The sequence below is a fragment of the Anomaloglossus baeobatrachus genome, unplaced genomic scaffold (genome assembly GCF_048569485.1).
Source record: "Anomaloglossus baeobatrachus isolate aAnoBae1 unplaced genomic scaffold, aAnoBae1.hap1 Scaffold_66, whole genome shotgun sequence".
NCBI lineage: Eukaryota > Metazoa > Chordata > Amphibia > Anura > Aromobatidae > Anomaloglossus > Anomaloglossus baeobatrachus.
This window is the reverse complement of record NW_027445030.1, coordinates 63,870-84,886: the sequence shown is the minus strand read 5'-3', so window position 1 is coordinate 84,886 and position 21,017 is coordinate 63,870. Positions and strand designations below refer to the sequence as shown.

Genomic DNA, 21,017 nt, shown 5'->3' with positions numbered 1-21,017 from the left:
GGGTTACCGGTGGGAAGCCCGCTAGATTTTGGGGGAATAAAAGGGGTCCACCACCACATCCCCACAGGTGCACACCCACCCATCAAAGAGAGCTATAAGCCAATACCACCTTCACATTGCCAGTGTACCAAGGACATGTTGAGCAACATGAAGGCGGCTGGGGTTATCCGTGACAGTTGTAGCCTTTGGGCAGCTCTGTTGATCCTGTTAAAAAAGAAGGACGGCACCACTCCCCGTATTGAGGAATCGCTAGCTGCATTGAGAACTGCAAATTATTTTTCTACCCTTGATCTCACTAGTCACTATTGGCAAGTGTCCGTTGCTGAGGCAGACCGGGAGAAGACCGCCTTCGCCACCCCTATGGGTCTCTGCGAGTTCAAAAGCATGCCCTTCGAGCTGTGCAATGCGCCAGGAACCTTCCAGAGGCTGATGGAATGCTGCTTGGGACAAGATTTTAGGGTGTATAAAAAGGGAGATTAGATCCCGTGATCCCAACGTATTGTTACACCTCTATAAATCACTTGTAAGGCTACATCTGGAATATGGGAACCAGTTTTGGGCTCCACATTTTAATAAGGACATTCAGAAGTTAGAGTCAGTTCAAAGGTGGGCAACTAGACTACTACAAGGAATGGAAGGCCTCCCATATGATGACAAGTTGAAAAAGTTATTAAGTGATTATTGGCTGCAATGGGGCTTTCTGGCTGGTGCCAGCCTCTCTTCTTAGCACACAGGAACCACAATCCCTACACCATGCTTCAATGGATTCTCTCATCCCAGCCCAGTAAAACTACATATTTTACACAGTCATAAGCAGCCAAAAGGGATCTATTCTATTCAATTGCAAATGATCTAGATAAGACTGAGAATAAGATACTGCACGGGACATAGCAGAGTTGGTCAAGTTGAGTGGAGATGAGTTTGCTATTTGGCACAGCTTTTTGCATCAATAAAGCAAGTAAAAGGTGTGAAAGATAAAAAAAAGGGTGAAAGTGTGAAAAGTGAATTGGCCAAATTGAGGTGCATATAAAGTTTTTGCTTTCTTTCAATTCACTAATGGGGCTCATTTGAATCAGGTGAATTGAGTTCTGCTTTTGGAAACTGGGTTAAGAAGGGGTGCACCGGTCCTGGAGGTACTGCAATACCAGGTCAATGCGTGCAGTGGACAGAGCAAGATTTTTTCCATCTCCTTGTTCTAAAAATCCATTTAATATATGGTCCCCAGAGAGGGGACGTATCAGATATTAAACTGATAAGAACAGATTTAATTTTTTTTTTTTTCTGTTTATCAGTAGGACTTCAAAATAACAAAGGTGATCGCCTCCCGTTGCCTGGGAACCGTCCAGGCACAAGAGGGCTATGTGTCACCAGAAGGCGCACACACTTCCTCAAGGCCGGCAGACGTGCAATCCCAGGCACCTTCCAGTACCGACCAAGGTAGCGTCCTCCGAAACTACACTTGATCTTAGCCAAAAGGCCGAGAAGCTATAACCCGAATTGGTTACGGCCTTGAGTGGCACCCTGGCCTATACCGGACACATCTTAGGGAGAGGGAGACAAACCCACGCCTACAGAAGACATTTTGTCACCCAAGCCAACCCTTGAAAAGGCTGTTTTGCAGAGCAAAAACAAGAAGAATGGTGCTTTTTGCAGCCGCCGCCCACTGCAATGAATCTGAATAACTCCTCCTTTTGGACACAAGCACCTCCCCTCCCCCTTGCAGTCTTTCCAATTCATGATACAAAAAGACGGACGGACAGGACAGGACAGGACAGGCTGCCTGACTTTCCGTCACTGCCACCCTTTGCCATCCTTGCCCGTAGAAAGCCCTTTCATCATCCCCAAACCCTAATCTTTTCCCTTCCCTTCCCAGATGCGTCTCACTCCCTTTCATTAGGAAGTGAGCGCAGCCTTTTCTCCGTTCTGCACATGCGCGACGTTAAACACAAATGCGCAGGCGTGCGTTCCATTACCCTCACTGCATTCCACTCCCATACAGGAAGTGGGCGCAGCTATTACTACGGTCGCACATAAAAGAACCCACGGCCACCACTGCACATAGCTGACTCCACCACAGGACACCCACTTCTACACCAACACAGGTAAGACAGGATCGGCACCTCTATGCTCCTGTTACAATCAGGCTCAGTCACCATGTGATAACGCTCTCAACTCTTTAGTTGCAGGCTCCCCTTGCTTCACCTCCACTGGCTGTGCTGCCATTTCCTCTCCCACCTGGAAGGTATACTTTATTCCACTATTTTCCTGTTTCTCTCTTCCCCCTTTTCCCATAACCTACTTTTATCTGCATTTGTGGGGTATCTATATGCTATTTACATCATAGTTTTATTCATTAATATGGAAGGGAAGAGTGCCCATGAGAGTGTTGAACTGCGGAGAGCAAGAGATTAAGCTGCTCCGATTTGCCACCATTGATAAGCTGTTCTCAGTAGATACACATGCTATCCAAACAGCAGCATCCACCATTGCTTCAGCCCACCCATTCAGTGACAGCTCACCAAGTCAGCCAGAGGAGTGGTGTAAGGAATTACACGTAGGCACTGACTCCACACCTTCACATCACAAGAAGGGGGTCTACAGGCTAGTGCAAGAATACGAGCAAGTCTTCAGCAAACATCCGCTAGACTTTTGAAGAATAAAAGGGGTCAAACACTACATCCCCACAAGTGCACACCCACCCATCAAAGAGAGATATAAGCCAAAACTACCTGCACATTACCAGTGTACCAAGGACATGTTGAGCAACATGAAGGAGGCTGGGGTTATCCGTGACAGTTGTAGCCTCTGGGCAGCTCCGTTGGTCCTGTTAAAGAAGAAGGACAGCACCACTCCCCTGTATTGAGGAATAGCTAGCTGCATTGAGAACTGCAAATTATTTTTCTACCCTTGATCTCACTAGTCGCTATTGGCAAGTGTCCGTTGCTGAGGCAGACCGGGAGAAGACCGCCTTTGCCACCCCGATGGGTCTCTGCGAGTTCAAAAGCATGCCCTTCGAGCTGTGCAATTTGCCAGGAACCTTCCAGAGGCTGATGGAATGCTGCTTGGGACACCGAAACTTTGAAACGGTACTGCTATACCTTTATGATGTTATTGTTTATTCTAAAGCAAACAAGATTTTAGGGTGTATAAAAAGGGAGATTAGATCCGGTGATCCCAACGTATTGTTACCCCTCTATAAATCACTTGTAAGGCCACATCTGGAATATGGGGTAAAGTCCTGAGCAGGTTGATAACCATTGGTTTGAGCATGGTAGGGTGTAGTGCGCATCTTCCTGCATCGGTAAAAGCTGCAGAAGTCCTTGAAGATTTCCGCTTCAAAGGCTGTGCCTTGATCTGTGAGGACTCTCTCTGAGTAGCCATGAGGTCTGCATAAGTGTGCTTGGAAGACCTTCGCTGCAGTATGGGCCATTAGATCTTTGACTTGTACCACAACCATAAATCTCGAGTAGTTGTCTACCATCGTAAGTGCATACGTGAGCTCGCCTCGATATTCTGCAACAAAACTCCCTTTTTCGATTTCAGTTTCAGCAAACACTCCTCTTCCTGTAGAAAATATTTATCATTACCTAAGACAGTCATTCTAATGCATGACAATATTAAGGCAATTTAGTTAAAACTTGTTTTAACTCACCTTTAAGGGGATTGATGTATTTCATGGTCAATCCAGGTTTGTCAGTGATGGCACTGACATAATGTATGGCGTCTTTTTCGGGCGTTATCCTTTGCCTTTTCATTGTGAAAATCCAGTTGCCTATATCAAAGCAAATTCTACTACTTGTAAAGTATGCAGAAAATGAAATGTAGAACATATAACATCAACTGCTTAGGAACGCATCATAGGTTAGTACTTAAAAGGATATTGTCATGTTCTAGTCATAATGCAAGCTGGACATTTTTCATGTTACCCTGTAATCGCCGGCCTGTTCTAATGCTCACAAGCCAAGATATAGGCTCAGCTGCTAAGGCTTCCCTCTGCCTTCTGAATGAAACTTGAATATGTCTGGGTCACTGTGTATATAGCAGGTGCTCAGAAAAAATAAGAGTCAATTCAATAGAAATAGCTCTGGCACACTATAGTGATCAATAACGTAAGAAAAGAACTCTTGGAATGCTGAAAATTCTTTATTTGTGCAAAAGGATAATTCATCCAACGTTTCGACCTTGTTTTTAGGTCTTTATCAAGGATAAAGTTATCTAAGATCATAAAGGGTTACAAAACCATATAAACACGTAATTAGTACATAGTACAACATAACAGTACAATATATTGCTACTTGAGAGTACAATGGGTCAAATGACCATGATGCACATACAAAAAAATTTTCCAAAGCCATAGTGAAAACATTTGTACTGAGGAAAGAAAATTTCCACATGACCTATCTGGAGAAACATTCTGGATCAAACAACCAAAAATAGTCAAGCAGGTAAATACACACCTATATGGATAACAGGATGATATGTGTTCAATTGTATAGCGTCATTGCCATTAAGGTACAAATGGAAAACTTGCAATCCTATATAGTGAAGGAAATGAACACATATCATATCAAAGAACACAGGAACATGGGTGTGAGAAAAACCTCAATGTTTATACTTTGTTCTTTATAATGGTGTGAACATGTATATGTCTCAGTACCTTATGCACTTGAGAATTCTAGTGAGTAGATCATGAAAGCCTATTTCAGAACTGGAATCGGTAAATAATTGTAGGTGGAATCTAAATGAAAAGATGGTACAAGTGTTATCATGACTAGAGATGAGCGAACCGGTCGCGGTTCGGCTCGAGGTTGGTTCGCCGAACGGACCTCCCGTTCGAGTTCGGTTCGTCGAACGTTCGACGAACCGAACTCGAGCCAATAGGAAACAATGGCAGGCAATCACAAACACAGAAAAACACCTAGAAAACACCCTCAAAGGTGTCCTAAAGGTGACAAACAACTCAAACACATTGGAAAGTGACAAGGACATATACTCATGCGAAAACAAAACAGCTGGACAAGGAAAAAGAGGAGGACACACAGATATATGAGTATATGCAAGGAAACATCGATTCCATTAATGTGCAACTTGAGCCCTGCTCATTCTTGGCTTCCAATCTTGATAAATTGCCTGAGCTCGCCACGTACGTCTTGGGGATCTTGTCGTGTCCTGCAGCCAGCGTTCTCTCGGAACCTGTCTTCAGTGCTGCTGTGGGTCTGCTGGCAGATAAGCACACGTGTCTGTCCACTGACAATGTGGACATGGCTCTCAGAGGACTTTTCTTCCCCTGGGTCAGCCAGGGGACGGGAAAGGCACGCGTATTTTTGAGAGTGCTTCATGCAAAGCATCTTTTTCTTTTTCAAAAGGGAGCTCAACCGATGCCAGTCAAGTGGGGTGTGTGTGGCCCAGTGAGTGGAAACGAGGGAGACTGTGGTTGGAGTCCCCTCGCTGTGTCTCTAAAAGAACCAAGATGAACAAGTCATGGCTCTCAGAGGACTTTTCTTCCCCTGGGTCAGCCAGGGGACGGGAAAGGCACGCGTATTTTTGAGAGTGCTTCATGCAAAGCATCTTTTTCTTTTTCAAAAGGGAGCTCAACCGATGCCAGTCAAGTGGGGTGTGTGTGGCCCAGTGAGTGGAAACGAGGGAGACTGTGGTTGGAGTCCCCTCGCTGTGTCTCTAAAAGAACCAAGATGAACAAGTCATGGCTCTCAGAGGACTTTTCTTCCCCTGGGTCAGCCAGGGGACGGGAAAGGCACGCGTATTTTTGAGAGTGCTTCATGCAAAGCATCTTTTTCTTTTTCAAAAGGGAGCTCAACCGATGCCAGTCAAGTGGGGTGTGTGTGGCCCAGTGAGTGGAAACGAGGGAGACTGTGGTTGGAGTCCCCTCGCTGTGTCTCTAAAAGAACCAAGATGAACAAGTCATGGCTCTCAGAGGACTTTTCTTCCCCTGGGTCAGCCAGGGGACGGGAAAGGCACGCGTATTTTTGAGAGTGCTTCATGCAAAGCATCTTTTTCTTTTTCAAAAGGGAGCTCAACCGATGCCAGTCAAGTGGGGTGTGTGTGGCCCAGTGAGTGGCAACGAGGGAGACTGTGGTTGGAGTCCCCTCGCTGTGTCTCTAAAAGAACCAAGATGAACAAGTCATGGCTCTCAGAGGACTTTTCTTCCCCTGGGTCAGCCAGGGGACGGGAAAGGCACGCGTATTTTTGAGAGTGCTTCATGCAAAGCATCTTTTTCTTTTTCAAAAGGGAGCTCAACCGATGCCAGTCAAGTGGGGTGTGTGTGGCCCAGTGAGTGGAAACGAGGGAGACTGTGGTTGGAGTCCCCTCGCTGTGTCTCTAAAAGAACCAAGATGAACAAGTCATGGCTCTCAGAGGACTTTTCTTCCCCTGGGTCAGCCAGGGGACGGGAAAGGCACGCGTATTTTTGAGAGTGCTTCATGCAAAGCATCTTTTTCTTTTTCAAAAGGGAGCTCAACCGATGCCAGTCAAGTGGGGTGTGTGTGGCCCAGTGAGTGGCAACGAGGGAGACTGTGGTTGAAGTCCCCTCGCTGTGTCTCTAAAAGAACCAAGATGAACAAGTCATGGCTCTCAGAGGACTTTTCTTCCCCTGGGTCAGCCAGGGGACGGGAAAGGCACGCGTATTTTTGAGAGTGCTTCATGCAAAGCATCTTTTTCTTTTTCAAAAGGGAGCTCAACCGATGCCAGTCAAGTGGGGTGTGTGTGGCCCAGTGAGTGGCAACGAGGGAGACTGTGGTTGGAGTCCCCTCGCTGTGTCTCTAAAAGAACCAAGATGAACAAGTCATGGCTCTCAGAGGACTTTTCTTCCCCTGGGTCAGCCAGGGGACGGGAAAGGCACGCGTATTTTTGAGAGTGCTTCATGCAAAGCATCTTTTTCTTTTTCAAAAGGGAGCTCAACCGATGCCAGTCAAGTGGGGTGTGTGTGGCCCAGTGAGTGGCAACGAGGGAGACTGTGGTTGGAGTCCCCTCGCTGTGTCTCTAAAAGAACCAAGATGAACAAGTCATGGCTCTCAGAGGACTTTTCTTCCCCTGGGTCAGCCAGGGGACGGGAAAGGCACGCGTATTTTTGAGAGTGCTTCATGCAAAGCATCTTTTTCTTTTTCAAAAGGGAGCTCAACCGATGCCAGTCAAGTGGGGTGTGTGTGGCCCAGTGAGTGGCAACGAGGGAGACTGTGGTTGGAGTCCCCTCGCTGTGTCTCTAAAAGAACCAAGATGAACAAGTCATGGCTCTCAGAGGACTTTTCTTCCCCTGGGTCAGCCAGGGGACGGGAAAGGCACGCGTATTTTTGAGAGTGCTTCATGCAAAGCATCTTTTTCTTTTTCAAAAGGGAGCTCAACCGATGCCAGTCAAGTGGGGTGTGTGTGGCCCAGTGAGTGGCAACGAGGGAGACTGTGGTTGGAGTCCCCTCGCTGTGTCTCTAAAAGAACCAAGATGAACAAGTCATGGCTCTCAGAGGACTTTTCTTCCCCTGGGTCAGCCAGGGGACGGGAAAGGCACGCGTATTTTTGAGAGTGCTTCATGCAAAGCATCTTTTTCTTTTTCAAAAGGGAGCTCAACCGATGCCAGTCAAGTGGGGTGTGTGTGGCCCAGTGAGTGGCAACGAGGGAGACTGTGGTTGGAGTCCCCTCGCTGTGTCTCTAAAAGAACCAAGATGAACAAGTCATGGCTCTCAGAGGACTTTTCTTCCCCTGGGTCAGCCAGGGGACGGGAAAGGCACGCGTATTTTTGAGAGTGCTTCATGCAAAGCATCTTTTTCTTTTTCAAAAGGGAGCTCAACCGATGCCAGTCAAGTGGGGTGTGTGTGGCCCAGTGAGTGGCAACGAGGGAGACTGTGGTTGGAGTCCCCTCGCTGTGTCTCTAAAAGAACCAAGATGAACAAGTCATGGCTCTCAGAGGACTTTTCTTCCCCTGGGTCAGCCAGGGGACGGGAAAGGCACGCGTATTTTTGAGAGTGCTTCATGCAAAGCATCTTTTTCTTTTTCAAAAGGGAGCTCAACCGATGCCAGTCAAGTGGGGTGTGTGTGGCCCAGTGAGTGGAAACGAGGGAGACTGTGGTTGGAGTCCCCTCGCTGTGTCTCTAAAAGAACCAAGATGAACAAGTCATGGCTCTCAGAGGACTTTTCTTCCCCTGGGTCAGCCAGGGGACGGGAAAGGCACGCGTATTTTTGAGAGTGCTTCATGCAAAGCATCTTTTTCTTTTTCAAAAGGGAGCTCAACCGATGCCAGTCAAGTGGGGTGTGTGTGGCCCAGTGAGTGGAAACGAGGGAGACTGTGGTTGGAGTCCCCTCGCTGTGTCTCTAAAAGAACCAAGATGAACAAGTCATGGCTCTCAGAGGACTTTTCTTCCCCTGGGTCAGCCAGGGGACGGGAAAGGCACGCGTATTTTTGAGAGTGCTTCATGCAAAGCATCTTTTTCTTTTTCAAAAGGGAGCTCAACCGATGCCAGTCAAGTGGGGTGTGTGTGGCCCAGTGAGTGGCAACGAGGGAGACTGTGGTTGGAGTCCCCTCGCTGTGTCTCTAAAAGAACCAAGATGAACAAGTCATGGCTCTCAGAGGACTTTTCTTCCCCTGGGTCAGCCAGGGGACGGGAAAGGCACGCGTATTTTTGAGAGTGCTTCATGCAAAGCATCTTTTTCTTTTTCAAAAGGGAGCTCAACCGATGCCAGTCAAGTGGGGTGTGTGTGGCCCAGTGAGTGGCAACGAGGGAGACTGTGGTTGGAGTCCCCTCGCTGTGTCTCTAAAAGAACCAAGATGAACAAGTCATGGCTCTCAGAGGACTTTTCTTCCCCTGGGTCAGCCAGGGGACGGGAAAGGCACGCGTATTTTTGAGAGTGCTTCATGCAAAGCATCTTTTTCTTTTTCAAAAGGGAGCTCAACCGATGCCAGTCAAGTGGGGTGTGTGTGGCCCAGTGAGTGGCAACGAGGGAGACTGTGGTTGGAGTCCCCTCGCTGTGTCTCTAAAAGAACCAAGATGAACAAGTCATGGCTCTCAGAGGACTTTTCTTCCCCTGGGTCAGCCAGGGGACGGGAAAGGCACGCGTATTTTTGAGAGTGCTTCATGCAAAGCATCTTTTTCTTTTTCAAAAGGGAGCTCAACCGATGCCAGTCAAGTGGGGTGTGTGTGGCCCAGTGAGTGGCAACGAGGGAGACTGTGGTTGGAGTCCCCTCGCTGTGTTATACATGCTTTTAGAAGGGCATGACATGGCTTGGAGGTTGACTTTCATAAAATGCAAACTGTTGGCTACCAAAATGCTGCCTTTCCAACAACTGTGGTTATAGGCAATGAGGAACATACTGATGAAGATGAGACGCAGATACCCGATTGGGATGACAACTTAAATATTCGGTCAGGGCAAGAAGAGGCTCGGTCTGAGGGGGAGGGTAGTGCAAACACAACAATTGATGATGAAGTTCTAGATCCCACCTACTGTCAACCCCCAGTCAGGCACTCGAGGAGGTCAACAGAGGCGGTGGAGGAGGATGCAACCGACGACGAAATTACCTTGCGCCTTCCTGGACAGAGTCGGAGCACTGGTAGCACGTCTACAACTGCATCCTCAGCCACCACTCTGCCTATGAGCATTATTCGGGGTGCATCAACAGGTCGCATGGCCTCTAAGCCTTGCCTAGCCTGTTCCTTTTTTGACATAGAAAAAGATCGCCCAAATCATGTGATATGTAAAATTTGTCATGATTCTCTTAGTAGAGGTCAAAACCTCAGCAGTTTGACAACTTCTTCCATGAATCGTCACATGAATAAATATCATAGGTCCCGGTGGGAAGCTCACTGTGCTGCAATGCGGCCTAGCGGAGCGAACCATCCACCGCCCGCCCCTTCCAGTGCATCCGCGCGCTCTTCATCTTCTAGGACTGTGGGGACAGCTGTCACACCTGTTTTTCCACGCAAAACTTCCACCACTGTAACCGCAACAGGCAGTTTGCTTGGTAGGTCGTCAGTTGGTTTGGAAGGGGAAACAAGTGAGTGTGTACAGCTCTCTCAGACATCGATAGCACCTACGTTGGATGAAGGCAACATCATGTCTCCGCCTGCACTTTCCTCACAAACCTGCATTTTTCCAGGGACACCCTACTCAACACCGTCTACACACAGCAGCCAGATCTCTGTCCCTCAGATGTGGTCAAATAAAAGGCCACTTCCTCCGACCCATGACAAAGCTAAGAGGTTGACTCTATCCCTCTGTAAGCTGTTGGCTACCGAAATGCTGCCTTTCCGCCTAGTGGACACACAGGATTTTAGAGACCTTATGTCTGTCGCTGTGCCCCAGTACCAGATGCCTAGTCGCCACTACTTCTCTAAGAAAGGTGTGCCCGCGCTACACCAGCATGTCGCACACAACATCACCGCTTCCTTGAGAAACTCTGTGTGTGAACGGGTGCATTTCACCACCGATACTTGGACCAGTAAGCATGGACAGGGACGTTACATGTCGCTGACTGGGCACTCGGTAACTATGTTGATAGATGGTGAAGGGTCTGCTGCACAAGTCTTGCCGTCCCCACGACTTGTGTGTCAATCCTCTGTCTGTCCAAGTTCCGCCACTGCTTCTGCATCCTCCACCTCATCTGGGTCCTCCACCTCCGCCCCAAGCCTGCCTGGTCAGGCCACCAGCGTTCTCACTGCGCAGAAGGAATCACGCACCCCTCATTACTATGCTGGCAGCAGAGCGCAACGGCATCAGGCGGTCTTTAGCTTGACATGTCTTGGGAATAAGAGTCACACAGCTGAGGAGTTGTGGTCAGCTCTGCGGTCCGAGTTTAATAAATGGTTGTCTCCACTCAACCTGCAGCCTGGTAAGGCCGTGTGCGACAATGCTGCAAACCTGGGTGCGGCCCTTCGCCTGGGCAAGGTGACACACGTGCCTTGTATGGCTCACGTGTTGAACCTTGTTGTCCAGCAATTTTTAACACACTATCCCGGCCTAGATGGCCTTCTGACCAGGGCACGTAAACTGTCTGCAGTGCTCACTTCCGCCGTTCAACCGCCGCAGCTGAGCGACTTGCATCGCTCCAGAAGTCTTTCGGCCTGCCGGTTCATCGCCTGAAATGCGATGTGGCGACACGCTGGAATTCAACTCTCCACATGTTACAGCGACTGTGGCAGCACCGGCGAGCCCTGGTGCAATACGTCATGATGGGCCAACGAGATGCAGAAGTGGGGCAGATCACCCTGATGGAGTGATCTCAGATCAAGGACCTATGCACCGTTCTGCACAGTTTCGACATGGCGACGAATATGTTTAGCGCTGACAATGCCATTATCAGCATGACGATTACAGTCATTTACATGCTGGAGCACACGCTAAACACTATTCGGAGTCAGGGGGTGGGACAACAGGAAGGGGAGGAACTACAGGAGGATTCATATGCGCAAGACACAACAACATCACCAAGGTCCAGACGTTCATCATCACCAACGCGGCAGGCATGGGACCATGGGGGACAGGGATCAACAAGGGCGCATGGTAGCAGGCGAGATGTTGAGGAAGGTGCAGGAGGACATGAAGATATGGAGGACGAACTGTCCATGGACATGGAAGACTCAGCGGATGAGGGAGACCTTGGTCAAAATTCAGTTGAAAGAGGTTGGGGGGAGATGTCAGAGGAAGAAAGAACGGTTAGCACCTCTATGCCACAAACACAGCGTGGACTTGGTCCGCATGGCTGCGCAAGACACATGAGTGCCTTCTTGTTGCACTACCTCCAACATGACCCTCGGATTGTCAAAATTAGAAGTGATGATGACTACTGGCTTGCCACACTATTAGATCCCCGGGACAAGTCCAAATTTTGTGACATAATTCCACCCATAGAAAGGGACGCACGTATGCTGGAGTATCAGCATAAGCTGTTACTCGATCTTAGCTCGGCTTTTACACCAAACAACCGTGCAGGTGAAGGGAGTGATTCTCCCAGTTGTAACTTGACAAACATGGGACGGCATCGTCATCTTCAACAGTCTACCCGTACCAGTAGGACCGTATCTGGTGCTGGTAACAGCAATTTTATGGAATATTTTCATAATTTTTTTAGACCCTCCTTTGCAAGGCCACCAGAGACAACAAGTCTGACACATAGTCAACGGATGGAGAGGATGATACAGGAGTATCTCGAAATGAACATCGATGCAATGACTTTGCAAATGGAGCCTTGCTCCTTTTGGGCTTCAAATCTAGAAAAATTGACAGAGCTCTCCAGTTACGCCTTGGAGATTTTGTCGTGTGCAGCTGCCAGCGTTGTCTCTGAACGTGTCTTCTTCAGTGCTGCTGGGTGTGTGCTGACAGATAAGCGCACGCGTCTGTCCAGTGACAATGTGGACACACTGACGTTCATCAAAATGAACAAGTCATGGATCCAGAAGGAATTTACTACCCCTGTGTCATCCTGGGGAGAGTAAATGCTTGTGGATTTGGAATGTGCTTGATGCAAATCAAAACATCCTGTTTGCAACTAGGGCACAAGTGCTGCCACTGATGGGGTGTCTGTGTGCCCAATGTTGGGAAAAAAGGTAGACTCCGCTTGGAGTAACCCTTGCTTGATGTGTTTTTTAAAAATGATACAAGATGAACAGATCTGAAGGCAAGATGAAGGCAACATCATGTCTCCGCCTGCACTTTTCTCACAAACCTGCATTTTTCCAGGGACACCCTACTCAACACCGTCTACAGACAGCAGCCAGATCTCTTTCCCTCAGATGTGGTCAAATAAAAGGCCACTTACTGCGACCCATGACAAAGCTAAGTGGTTGACTCTATCCCTCTGTAAGCTGTTGGCTACCGAAATGCTGCCTTTACGCGTAGTGGACACACAGGATTTTACAGACCTTATGTCTGTCGCTGTGCCCCAGTACCACATGCCCAATCACCACTGCTTCTCCAAGAAAAGCATGCCCGCGCTACACCAGCATGTCGCACACAACATCACCACTTCCTTGAGAAAATCTGTGTGCGACAGGGTGCATTTCAACACAGATACTTGGACCAGTAAGCATAGACAGGGTCATTACATGTCACTGACTGGGCACTGGCAAACTATGGTGAGAGATGGAGAAGGGTCTGCTGTACAAGTCTTGCCGTCCCCACGAGTTGTTTCAATCCTTGTTCTGTATGTAGAAGTTAATACACTGCTTCTGCCTCTTCAACCTCGTGTGGGTCCTCTACCTTGGCGCAAACCCTGTGTGGTCAGGCTACCCTTCCTTGCAACTGCGCACAAGGACTACCACACACCTCCTTACTATGCTGGCAGCAGAGCTCAATGCCATCAGGCGGTCAAAGCTTTACTTTGAAATGTATGGGAAATGTGAGTCACACCGCTATTACAGAGAATAGTAGTCAGGCAGGGTCAAAACATTAATTGAGGAACAGGAACAGAATGGGACGGCCAGGAAAGAATCAGAAAACAAGCAGAGTTGAAATGCGTATCGGCCAACAAGGTACATAAACAGCAAGCAGGAAAAGTAGTCAGGTAACAAGCACACAAAATCATAAAACTGAACTGGGGGTAAAATTAACCAGAGGTTCATAGCTATGTCTGGCAGTGGTCTGCAGACAGGATGGGCATAAAAAAGGGTGTGGTGTCTTCCCATTGGTTGTAGCTGAATGATGGTATTTCATCTGTGAGATACCCACCAGCTACATTCAGCCAGAGATTCTGCATCTGTCAAGGTAATGCAGCCCAGTGGGTGAGCATAACCTGCGTCCACCTGCGCCGCTGGCATCGACTACTCTCACATCATCAGCACTATTCATGAAAGGAACACGTTGTCACCTGGCAACCGGAGTACAAATTGACGGAGCGGACTACGTTGGTGACTTAACAGCCGTGTGCGGCAATGATGCAAACCTGGCTGCGGGCCATCCTCAGGGCAATGTGACACACGTGCCTTTTAGGGCTCACGTGTTGAACCGAATTCGCCAGCAATTTTTAAAACACCATCACGGCCTACATGGCCTTGTGCAGTGGGCACGCTCGCTATGTGCTCACTTCCATCGTGCGCACACAGCAGCTCAACAACTTTCATCACTCCGGAAGTCTTAGGGTCTGGCAGTTAAACGCCGTAAATGCGATGTTTCGACACGCAGGAATTGGAATCTGCACATGTTGCAGCGTGTGTGGCAGCACCGCAGAGCCCTGCTGAAATACGGTAAGACATATAGCCTGGGATAACTTGATCCAGAGGTGGTGCAGATCATGCTGCTGGAGTGGTGTCAGATCAAGGACCTATGCACCCTGCTACACAGTTTTGAAATGTCGACGAAGATGTTTAGCACTGGCAATGTCATTCTCAGCGTGACAATTCTGGTCATCTACATGATGGAGCACACTGTAATTATTATTCTGAGTCAGGTGTTGGGACAAGAGGAAGGGGAGGAAGTACAGGAGGAGTCATATGCGGAAGGGATAACAAGATCTACGAGGTCCAGATGGTCAGCGGCACCTATGCGGCATTCATGGTGAGGGAGAGGGATTAACAAGGGCGCATAGTATCAGCAAAAAGTGTTGATGAAAGTGCAGGAGCCCATGAAGAAATGGAGGACGAACTGGCGATGGGCATGGAAGACTCAGCAGATGAGTGAGAGCTTGCTCACATTTCGGTTGTGCGAGGTTGTGGGTAGAGGGCAGAGGAAGGATGCACGATTCTCACCTCTCTGCCACCAACACACCAAGGACTTGGTCCTCCTGGATGCACAAGACACATGAGCGCCTTCTTGCTGCACTACCTACATGACCCTCGGATTGTATGAATTTGAACTAATCCTGAATACTGGGTTGCCACACTGTTAGATCCCCGGTACAAGACAAAATTTGGCGAACTAATTCCTGCCATAGAAATAGACGCACGTATACAGGAGTATCTGCAGAATGTGGTACGCAATCTTAGATCTACTTGTCCACTAAACACCAGTGCTGCACAGAGTGAATCTCAACGCTTTGTCATGGATAGGAGGAAATGGTCTTTTACTTGTCCACATCGGAGGGACCGAGGGATGGCTGCTGTGCTGAGATGGCGTTGAGTACGGTGTCCCTGCACAGTTGCACTTTTGGTCATATCCCAAAATGAGTTGAAAAAGGACAGATGCTGTTGGAAAGGGGAACAGGTGTGTTGGAAAGGGGAAAAAAGTTTTGGTCCGTGGATTTGGTGGTTAAGCAACTGTAACATTTGCTGAAGAAACAACATCTGTTACAGTGGGACTGGCAGATTTGGATAAAGTGGTATATAATCTGTGACCGCTATATAACGAAAATTAATAAGAAAAGAAAGAGAAAGGTATATATCCCCATCACCAGTCAGTGTCCACCGTGCTCCCAGTTGGAAAAGGAGAGGTTGGCAACTTGAAGGTTTGGTGGAGGATACAGAGCTGTGTGGCTATGAAACTAATAGTAGCCTGAACCGAGTTAGACGCCATTCGATCTGGAGACTGTGAGCCCTGTTAGCGTCACAGGGTCCACATGCCCACCCAGCCCAGGAACTCCCTGTTAACAACACAGGGGCCATTGAGTACGCTGACCGTGTGCGTAGGGGCCACACCTGTGGACAGCAGGCACATCAGCAGCAGCAGGCCTGTTAATGCCACTGGGCTGCACAAGCAGGACTGTTAGGACAGGAGCTGGTCTTAACCGTTCTGCGTTACCAACTGTGGTGGTGGCCTGCATCCACCACCCGATCCCTGCCTACCTCTGGCCTAAAGCCGCAATGGGTTCAACACATGGAGGTGTGCTCTTTCGGCGCATAATAGAAGACTGCGCACCTCCTGGTTGGCTCCAGCCCCTTTTATAACCTGGGTCCGCCCCAAACCAGGGTGAACCACAATGCACCTCCTGGAGACAAAAGTAGAGTGACACGTCATGAGTGGCATAACTAGCGTCCTATTTGGAAACGCAACTTCAATGATGACCTCATGGCTGCCATGACCCAAACACCTCACCAGTCATCGTCTGAGCATCAATAATGCGGTGACAAGTCATAGGTGTGGGCCTCTGCAAGCCATTTGGGAGGACACCTGATGCCCTGTGGTCTATATGGGACCCCCACATCAGGGCCAGGGCCAAAGAGTTCATTACCGGACCTAGTCTCTGATGCAGGAAGTGCCTGAGCATGCTCAGTAGCATGAAATACAGTCTCTGAAAAAAGACTATCAGCTTTAGCATGGTGTCTATGCCCAAAACAGGACTTAGACCCGGCACGGAATGCAAGCACCTGTGCAAAGAGGCTTTTCACACTTAGTGTGGGAGCATGCGCTGTATCCCGAAATGAAAACTTAGCGTCAGGAATGGCACAGTCAGGCTGAGCATACTCACTAGGCGAAACACTGTAATTATGCTGCAGCTGGGGTACATCGGCACACGCATGCGCACTAGCTGCCTCTCCACACTTAGACGTGGAGGGGAAATTTGTCTTGGAGATGCTGTCTATGAAAAGAAGGAAAAGCTAAAGGAAGCCTGACTTTCTATCCCTCCGAATTATGAAATGCAGCAATGAATTCCATGAGTTTGCTATAACATTAGCGTAGCAAAATGTGCATGAGGGTGTGATGTAGAGGTGCTAGAAATAGCTTGTCACCAGTGGGGCACTAATGGAATACAACAGCCAGTTCTATGATGCCACAAAATGGCAGTATTTTGTGCTATCATTATAGCTTATTAAAAACAGAGCACGAGGTTGTCATGCAGAGGTGCTGCACATAGATTTGCAGTAGTGTGAATTGACAAAAGTACAATAGCCACGTTTAGGATACAACTAGGTACAGTGAGTGTTTGCTAGTAAAATTGCTTAGTTTAAAAAAGTTGTAGTGTGCAATGCAGGCAGACGTGCTATGCAAATGTCTTTGCACTAGTGGGACTATAGCAAAGTCCAATAGCCACGTATAGGATGCCACTAGGTACACTGAGTGTGTGCTAGTATAATGGCTTCGTTATAATTTGTTGGAGTGTGCAACGCAGGCAGATGCGCTCTGCAAATGTCTTGGCACTAGTGGGACTATAGCAAAGTCCAATAGCCACGTATAGGATGCCACTAGGTACACTGTGTGTTTGCTAGTATAATGGATGAGTTTAAAAAAGATAGAGTGTGCAATGCAGGCAGACGTGCTGCAAATAACGTTCCAATACTGTGAATTGACAAAAGTACAATAGCCACGTTTAGGATACAACTAGGTACAGTGAGTGTTTGCTAGTATAATGGCTTCGTTATAATTAGTTGGAGTGTGCAACGCAGGCAGATGCGCTCTGCAAATGTCTTGGCACTAGTGGGACTATAGCAAAGTCCAATAGCCACGTATAGGATGCCACTAGGTACACTGACTGTTTGGTAGTATAATGGCTGAGTTTAAAAAAGTTAGAGTGTGCAATGCAGGCAGACGTGCTGCAAATAACGTTCCAATACTGTGAATTGACAAAAGTACAATAGCCACGTTTAGGATGCCACTAGGTACACTGACTGTTTGCTAGTATAATGGCTGAGTTTAAAAAAGTTAGAGTGTGCAATGCAGGCAGACGTGCTGCAAATAACGTTCCAATACTGTGAATTGACAAAAGTACAATAGCCACGTATAGGATGCCACTAGGTACACTGACTGTTTGCTAGTATAATGGCTGAGTTTAAAAAAGTTAGAGTGTGCAATGCAGGCAGACGTGCTGCAAATAACGTTCCAATACTGTGAATTGACAAAAGTACAATAGCCACGTTTAGGATGCCACTAGGTACACTGACTGTTTGCTAGTATAATGGCTGAGTTTAAAAAAGTTAGAGTGTGCAATGCAGGCAGACGTGCTGCAAATAACGTTCCAATACTGTGAATTGACAAAAGTACAATAGCCACGTTTAGGATGCCACTAGGTACACTGACTGTTTGGTAGTATAATGGCTGAGTTTAAAAAAGTTAGAGTGTGCAATGCAGGCAGACGTGCTGCAAATAACGTTCCAATACTGTGAATTGACAAAAGTACAATAGCCACGTTTAGGATACAACTAGGTACAGTGAGTGTTTGCTAGTATAATGGCTGAGTTTAAAAAAGTTAGAGTGTGCAATGCAGGCAGACGTGCTGCAAATAACGTTCCAATACTGTGAATTGACAAAAGTACAATAGCCACGTTTAGGATGCCACTAGGTACAGTGAGTGTTTGCTAGTATAATGGCTGAGTTTAAAAAAGTTAGAGTGTGCAATGCAGGCAGACGTGCTGCAAATAACGTTCCAATACTGTGAATTGACAAAAGTACAATAGCCACGTTTAGGATGCCACTAGGTACACTGACTGTTTGCTAGTATAATGGCTGAGTTTAAAAAAGTTAGAGTGTGCAATGCAGGCAGACGTGCTGCAAATAACGTTCCAATACTGTGAATTGACAAAAGTACAATAGCCACGTTTAGGATGCCACTAGGTACACTGACTGTTTGGTAGTATAATGGCTGAGTTTAAAAAAGTTAGAGTGTGCAATGCAGGCAGACGTGCTGCAAATAACGTTCCAATACTGTGAATTGACAAAAGTATAATAGCCACGTTTAGGATGCCACTAGGTACACTGACTGTTTGGTAGTATAATGGCTGAGTTTAAAAAAGTTAGAGTGTGCAATGCAGGCAGACGTGCTGCAAATAACGTTCCAATACTGTGAATTGACAAAAGTACAATAGCCACGTTTAGGATACAACTAGGTACAGTGAGTGTTTGCTAGTATAATGGCTGAGTTTAAAAAAGTTAGAGTGTGCAATGCAGGCAGACGTGCTGCAAATAACGTTCCAATACTGTGAATTGACAAAAGTACAATAGCCACGTTTAGGATACAACTAGGTACAGTGAGTGTTTGCTAGTATAACGGCTGAGTTTAAAAAAGTTAGAGTGTGCAATGCAGGCAGACGTGCTGCAAATAACGTTCCAATACTGTGAATTGACAAAAGTACAATAGCCACGTTTAGGATGCCACTAGGTACAGTGAGTGTTTGCTAGTATAATGGCTGAGTTTAAAAAAGTTAGAGTGTGCAATGCAGGCAGACGTGCTGCAAATAACGTTCTAATACTGTGAATTGACAAAAGTACAATAGCCACGTTTAGGATGCCACTAGGTACAGTGAGTGTTTGCTAGTATAATGGCTGAGTTTAAAAAAGTTAGAGTGTGCAATGCAGGCAGACGTGCTGCAAATAACGTTCCAATACTGTGAATTGACAAAAGTACAATAGCCACGTTTAGGATGCCACTAGGTACACTGACTGTTTGCTAGTATAATGGCTGAGTTTAAAAAACTTGGAGTGTGCAATGCAGGCAGATGTGCTCTGCAAATGTCTTGGCACTAGTGGGACTATAGCAAAGTCCAATAGCCACGTATAGGATGCCACTAGGTACACTGAGTGTGTGCTAGTATAATGGCTTCGTTATAATTTGTTGGAGTGTGCAACGCAGGCAGATGCGCTCTGCAAATGTCTTGGCACTAGTGGGACTATAGCAAAGTCCAATAGCCACGTATAGGATGCCACTAGGTACACTGAGTGTTTGCTAGTATAATGGCTTCGTTATAATTAGTTGGAGTGTGCAACGCAGGCATATGCGCTCTGCAAATGTCTTGGCACTAGTGGGACTATAGCAAAGTCCAATAGCCACGTATAGGATGCCACTAGGTACACTGAGTGTTTGCTAGTATAATGGCTGAGTTTAAAAAACTTGGAGTGTGCAATGCAGGCAGATGTGCTCTGCTAATGTCTTTGCACTAGTGGGACTATAGCAAAGTCCAATAGCCACGTATAGGATGCCACTAGGTACACTGAGTGTGTGGTAGTATAATGGCTTAGTTATAATTCGTTGGAGTGTGCAACGCAGGCAGACGTGCTGCAAATGTCTTGGCACTAGTGGGACTATAGCAAAGTCCAATAGCCACGTATAGGATGCCACTAGGTACACTGAGTGTTTGCTAGTATAATGGCTTCGTTATAATTTGTTGGAGTGTGCAACGCAGGCAGATGCGCTCTGCAAATGTCTTGGCCCTAGTGGGACTATAGCAAAGTCCAATAGCCACGTATAGGATGCCACTAGGTACACTGAGTGTTTGCTAGTATAATGGCTGAGTTTAAAAAACTTGGAGTGTGCAATGCAGGCAGATGTGCTCTGCTAATGTCTTTGCACTAGTGGGACTATAGCAAAGTCCAATAGCCACGTATAGGATGCCACTAGGTACACTGAGTGTTTGCTAGTAAAATTGCTTAGTTTAAAAAACTTGGAGTGTGCAATGCAGGCAGATGTGCTCTGCAAATGTCTTTGCACTAGTGGGACTATAGCAAAGCCCAATAGCCACAGATAGGATGCCACTAGGTACACTGAGTGTTTGCTAGTATAATGGCTTACTTAGAATGAGTTGGAGTGTGCAGAGGACAAGAGGGTACAGTGGCAGGATTGTGGTGCTCTGGGTAGAGGAATGGAAGCCTGCCTTTCTATTCCCTCCTAATGGTGAAATGCAGGGAGGAAATCCCTGACCTGGGCTACACAGACGCTGTTGCTGTTTGCAGGACCTGTCACCTATGGCTCTCTGACCCTGCCGGTACGAGCCCTTAAAAGGACTGCTAGAATGTGCTCTCCCTAAGCTGTCTAACGCTGTGTATGCAGCGCATACAGCTGTATCGGCGATAGGACAAAGGACGGATCTGCGACAGTGATGTCTGACACCAAAGACGCAGAAGGCAGATAATGGCGATCGTGAAGAAAATGTCCGGTTTTATAATGCAGGGACATGTGACATGCAGATCCTATCACACATGCCGTTGCTTCTCTGCCTCAAAGTCCACTTAGGTGTGTGTGTGTCTGTGATTGGCTGACATGCTGGCCAGCCCCACAAGACGCGCGCGCTTAGGGAAGGAAGACAAGAAAAAAAAAAAAAAAATGGCGATCGCCATTATAGAAACAGCAGTGATCTGAAGGCGCTGTTCACGCACACTATACACTGAAATGTGATAATAGTTTGATTCACAGAGTGACTTACACTATTACAGCAGAAACC

General features: G+C 47.4%; 1 pseudogene; it reads right to left on the bottom strand.

Annotated features, from left to right (window-relative positions):
* Window positions 1–1,111: 1,111 nt before the first annotated feature.
* LOC142286507 (U2 spliceosomal RNA) lies at window positions 1,112–1,318 on the bottom strand (annotated as a pseudogene).
* Window positions 1,319–21,017: the final 19,699 nt, after the last annotated feature.